A 6636-nucleotide genomic window follows, 5' to 3' on the forward strand; every position below is an offset into this window, starting at 1 on the left:
TTCTTTTCTTCTCCTCTTTCCATTTCTTTCCTTTCGCTTTCTTCTTTCCTTCTCCTACCCCTCATCCAACACTTCCAAACACCATTGTTAACCATTTATTTTAGCCAGTTATTAGTTAGTTAGTTAGTTAATTTGTTATTTAGTTGATTAGTTAGTTAGTTTTAGTTAGTTTTCATTTCATTGTCTCTTTTTCATTATAAGTGTTGGATTGTTATTCTTGTTTACCATTAATTGCTGATGAGTATTAAAAAGGGATGTTATCTTAACATCATTATGTTTATAATCTTTGTTGGAATCTATTGTTGAGGTTATATTTTTCTACTTGGTTTTGAGTTTTTCATGCTTATCTTTTTCGAATACCAAGTGATGAGAATTGCCTTCGAGCTTATAACTCTTTTGAATTGCATGTTGTAGCTAGCCATCATGTGATTTGAATCCTTTTCCTCGATTAGGCAACCTCTTGATAGATGATGTTATGCATTTACCTTAATGCATTGTGTTCATGACTATATGCATCCATATGTTTTTAGCTTGAATGCTTTCATGCTTCTTTAATGCTTGTTTTACTTTACAAGTTCACTTAGAGCATCTCAAGCATACCAGAATGAGTAAAGTGCATGCTTCTTTTGTGACATAGCTTTTATGCTAATGTGTGTTCTAAACCGTGCAATTTAGAATTCACACACCTAATATTTCTTAATGTCACACTAATTCACTCACTCAATTCTAGTGATTTACCTCACTCAAACAATGTATGCTTCCTTGCTTTTGTATTATCTCATCTTATGGTGTTATTTTTTGTCTTTCATGACGAATGCACCACAAGCAATAACGGAAGCAAGACTAAGAACACATAGCAATCCGGAGAGTTACCGTTCCCCCTTGCTCATCTTTGAATGCACCGAGGACGGTGCAAACTTTTAAGTGTGGGGAGGTCGTCCGACCGATTGGCGATTTTTGGTTACAAATTTCTAATTCCAACACTTTTGCATTTCATTCTAGGATTTTATGGTTTTTACTTGCATTTTCTTATTTTTGCATATGTATACACAATAAGCTTAGTCAAAATAATGAAAATTTTCAAGATTTCTATCTATAGGGCACCAATTGATTTGAGTGAAAACTTTTTATAAAACTTGCTTGAATTATATATCTTGTAGAACATGATTTATGAGCTAAGTACACAAGCAAGTGAGTTTTGAGCCTAATGGTGTGGTTACATCTTATAACCACTTATTTTTCTTCTTGTGTGCATTATTCTCTTTCTATGATTGTAATCTTTGAATTGTTTGATTCTTTATGACCATTATTTTGTGTATTCATGCATTTATATGATTGAGGCCATCATTTCATTTAGCTCACTTACCCAAATAGCCTTACCTTTTATCTTCCATTGTTAGCAAATTTGAGCCTACGCTTAATCCACTTGTTCTTTAATTTAGCACATTACAAGCCTTAAAGCGGAAAACAATAAAAGTCCTTATTTGGATCTTTGATTAGCTTAGGCTAGTGTGTGTGAGTATCATTCAAGTGTGGGAACCTTGGGACATTGGGTGAATAAAAGGGTAGTTTTGTATTATTATTGGAAATATTGAGAATCGGGTATATGCTCGTGTATTGATCAAATGTAAAACCTTATGCATTGATGCTCTTGTATATAGAAAGAAAAAAAAATGAGAAAAACAAAAGAAAAAGAAAAGAAAAAAAAGAAAAAGAATATGGAAAAGAATAAAAAAATAGAAAAAGAAAGAAAAAGAAAAAAAAAGAAAGAAATGAAAAAGGGGACAAAATGCCCCAAAGCAAAGTGTAGCTTAATAAAATCAATGCATATGTGTTGTGAAACGAAAAGGGATACATGATCATGTGAAAAAGTGAGAAATGGGTAGTTAGGTTAGAACTTAATTGTATAGGATGTCATAGGTTAGGTGGGAAGTCTAAGCTTATCAAAGATTCAAACTTCAAGCTCACTTGACCAAATATGCATCCTACCTTGACCCTAACCCCATTACAGCCTAAAGAAAAGACCTCATGATAGATGTGTGCATGCATGAAATATATGTTGATTGTGAGATGGAAAACAAATCTTAGAAAGCATGATTAGGGGAGAATTGAGTGAATCAACCCTAAACACTTGAGCGAATTGAGTGCAAATACATCCGGTGAGGGTTTGATGCTCAATTACATACTTCCATCCATAAATATCGCTTTTCATGCAAGTTTGTAAAAATATTTAATGACTCAATTCGATTGTGGTTATACCTGCTAGTCCTTAGCCCTTATAAGATAGTTGGCGCTGGGATGGATAGGCTGTGCGGCGCAGAGGACGCGGACGCGCGGGGCACGCGGTCGCGTGGATAGCGCTTCGAGAAAGTGACGCAAACGCGTGTGGCACGCGGACGCGTGACTCGATTTGTGCTAGTGGCGCGAGTGGATCCTCGCGTTTGTACAACTCTCTGTTTAAATGCATTTTTGCCAAAAATCTGGGTTGACGCGATCGCGTGGATGGCCTAAATTTAAAGATGGCGCGGACGCGTGGGGCACGCTTACGCGTGGCAGGGCTGGTGCTTCTAGCACGAGTTCAGCCCAATTCTAGCTCAACTTTCGGCCATACACCCTTTTTACGTTGATTTCAGGGCACGCGTTCACGTGGGTGACGCGGACGCATGGGAGGCATTTTTCCTACATGACGCGGATGCATCAACGACACGGTCGCATGGATCAATTTATGCCAAAGACACGCCTCCAGCCACACTTTCGTGTGGCTCTCTATTGACTTTTCTTTTCTTCCCAACGCACCTACAACGCGGACGCGTCGGCGACGCTGGCGCGTCGCGTGCGATTGCTTTTTTTTAATGCAGTATGCAGAATGCAATGAATGTTATGCAAAATTTCAGGTTCAATCAAAACTCAAAAACAGACTAAAATTTAAACTGAAAAAGGAACGGTCATACTATGGTGGGTTGTCTCCCACCTAGTGCTTTTAGTTAAAGTCCTTAAGTTGGACATTCTGGTGAGCTCCTTGTTATGGTGGCTTGTGCTTGTATTCGTTCAGAAATCTCCACCAGTGTTTGGAATTCCCACAGCCTCTGGGATCCCAAACTAGGCGCAGAAAGCCTTCAAGCAAGCTAAAGAAAGTGACAAGGCCCTAAGAGTATTGATTTCTAGATTGAATTCTGGGGTCCCAAATCTTGCTTTTGCACCCATCTTCTTGTTGATTATCATGATTCCATCCAGGTGGCAAGCAGTCTGAATTCTCAGTAAAGCGGCCAAACAACTTCTTAGACCCATTCAGTTCAGCTCTACACCAACCTTTGCATTTAAACTTAAGGCTTCCAACCATAATGAACCTTGCAGGGCAATTCTTACCACTGACCATCTTCCTCTTACTCTTAATGCCACAAAGAGCTCTAAGTTGACCATCCGTCTCCAGTAGCCCATGTTCAAGTGGAATTAGAAAGCTAAGGGATATGAATTTTACCCACTTGAATTTTGTGAAGGATGATGGCAACTTAAGGGGAGGGGTTTCTAATGAACTTGCAAGCTCTATTCCCTTGTGCTCTTCTTTGACATCTTCCACCTCTTTGCAAGCTTCTTCAATTTTAACCTCTTCTTCTTGGTGGCTTTCTTCCAATTCAATTTCTTCTTTATTGTTCACCAAGGGCATGTGAGGTTGTGCTTCTTCTTCTTTAATCTCCATGTCAAGTCCAATGGGAGATGATTCAAATGTAGATAAGAATTCCTGAATGATTGAATCCATCTCTTGATCGTCCCCTTCAAAGTCTTCAACCATGATATGCCTTGGAGGTTGTACACCCTCCTCAACATCAACATCAAACACCTTGGAAGGAGGCTCTATGAATGGACTTTCCAATGGAGGCTCATCATCTCCTAAATCTTTGACCACTTCTTCTTCTTCAATAATTCCGGCTTCCTCCACTTGTTCCAGTACAAAGTCATGATCCTTACTGTCCACTGGAGTTTCTAGTATCTCCTTCATGCTATGTTCTTCATTAGATTCTCCACATGAAGCCATGGGGGTTTCTTGAGTGTCCAAATGTCTGGAAGGTAATTGATTTATTGCTTGCTCCAGTTGATGAAGGGTTGCATGAAATTGATCTACTGATTCCTTGAGGCGAGCTTGTGATTCTTGGGTCGATCCAAAAATTGGCAGTGGTGGTTTTTGGGAGTAATTGGGGTGGAATTGGGGTGGTTCTACATATGGTTCATACGGTTCATAGGGTGGTTGGTATGGTGGATATGGGTTAGGGTCATATGGAGGTGAGTGGCTGAAAGGGGCTTGTGAGTATGGTGGTCCAAAGTCATATTGAGGAGAGGGTTCATAGGCATATGGTGGTGGTTGTTGATAATCAAGAGAGTGCACACCATAGCCCTTGCCTTGATATGCATCACAGAATGGTTGTTGATAGTCCATTGGAGGTGGTTGTTGCCATGAGGGTTGATCAAATCCTTGTGGCTCCTCCCATCTTTGATTGCTCCAACCTTGATGCCTGTTCTCATTGTAATATCCTCTACCTGCAACATAATTGTAACCAGACTCATAGCCAAAGGGGTGAGAGTTCATAGTAGTGAGACAAAAAAGAAACAAAAACTAACAAAAAGAAAATATTTTGAAAAAATGATTTTTGAAAAAAAAAGATAAGATAAGATTTTGAAAAAGATGTGATTTTTGAAAAAAGATTTGAATTTTAAAAAAAATTTTAAAATCTGAAAAAAATTCTTTTTTGAAAAATATTTACAATAACCAATAATAAGGCACACATTTGCAATTCCCCGGCAACGGCGCCATTTTGACGTTAGGATTTTTGCTAGTAAAGAATTTTATAAAAATATAGTCGCGTTGTAACTATAGATTTTGAACCAACAGAAAATCCCTTCGTACAAACGATTTGGTTGTCACAAGTAACAAACCCCTAAATAAATTGATAACCGAAGTATTCAAACCTCTGGTCGTCTTCTCAAGGAATTGCAGGGAGGTATGTTCTTATTATTGGTTATGAGTCTTGTAAATTGAGAGTTTTGAAAGTAAGAAAGAAGTATGTTAAATGATAAGAAAATTAAAATAGTAATAATAAAATAAACTTTTGGCAAGGTATTAGAACTGGAAGTCCTATCCTTATCAATTGTGATGAGAATTAGATTTTAATTCCACTTAGTTAACCTTTTCTAAAGTAAAGGAAAGTCAAGTGGAATGATTAGTTTGATCCTCAAGTCCTAGTCAATCCCTGTGGGAAGACTAGTTTTAGAGCGATCTGCCAATTTCAACCACTGCTTTATTTGATAACTCAAGCGTCACCAATTACTTAACCAGAGCCAAAAGGAAAGATTCTAAATTAAATTGAAGACATCATAAATAGAATAAAGCAAGCATAAATCTGAAATACCTCAATTGCATTAATAAAAGGAGTCAAATCTAACATGGAAAAGTTCATAAGCCAATTGGGCAATATAAGTCAAATACAAATAAAAGCATTAAAGTATCTTAAAGTAGAAGAGAAGTCAACATAAAGGAATATTGAACGTGGAGCTCAGAAGAATTGTAAGTTGAAATAATAAAAAATCCTAAATCCTTTAAGAGGAATCCTAATCCTAAATCCTAAGAGAGAGGAGAGAGCCTCTCTCTCTAAAAACTACATCTAAAATTATGAAAAGTGAATTATGATCTGATCTGAAGTGTCCCCTTCATTTCTCCACTTTGCAGCCTTTAATCTGTGTTTCTGGGCTTGAAACTGGGCCGGAAATAGCCCAGAATTCGCTGGTTATGAAATCTGCCACGCTGATTTTTGCAGATGCGACGCATCCACGTGGAGCACGCGTTCGCATTGCCTATCTATATGGCCATGGTGGACGAAATTGTGATCATTGATATTGGCTCTTTGGCATATACACAAAAACTATTGTGTCTCTTGGTTAAATTCACAACTCCGTTCAACTAACCAGCAAGTGTACTGGGTCGTCCAAGTAATAAACCTTACGTGAGTAAGGGTCGATCCCACAGAGATTGTTGGTATGAAGCAAGCTATGGTCACCTTGTAAATCTCAGTCAGGCAGATTAAAATAGTTTTATGGGTTTTCGAATTTTAAAGAAGAAATAATAAAAGGGATAGAAGACTTATGCAGATTCATTGGCGGGAATTTCAGATAAGCGAATGGAGATGCTGTATGGCTCATGGACGCCTGCCCTCCTACTGCTTCTACTCAATCCTTCTTACTCCTTTCCATGGCAAGCTTTGTATAGGGGTTCACCATCAGCTGTGGCTACTTTCAATCCTCTCGGGAAAATGATCCTATGCGGCTGTCACTCGCACGGCTAATCGTCTGGAGGCATCACACTTGTTGATAGCTACATCCCATCCTCTCAGTGAAAATGGTCCAAATGCTCTGTCACAGCACGGCTAATCATCTGTCGGTTCTCAATCAGGTTGGAATAGAATCCCTTGATTCTTTTGCGCTTGTCATCACGCCCAGCCTTCAGGAGTTTGAAGCTCGTCACAGTCATTCAATCCCAGAATCCTACTCGGAATACCACAGACAAGGTGAGACTTTCCGGATCCTCATAAATGCCGCCATCTATCTAGCTTATACCACAAAGATTCTGTTGGGGAATCTAAGAGATAC

Source organism: Arachis duranensis, chromosome 3, assembly GCF_000817695.3.
Source record: "Arachis duranensis cultivar V14167 chromosome 3, aradu.V14167.gnm2.J7QH, whole genome shotgun sequence".
Taxonomy (NCBI): domain Eukaryota; kingdom Viridiplantae; phylum Streptophyta; class Magnoliopsida; order Fabales; family Fabaceae; genus Arachis; species Arachis duranensis.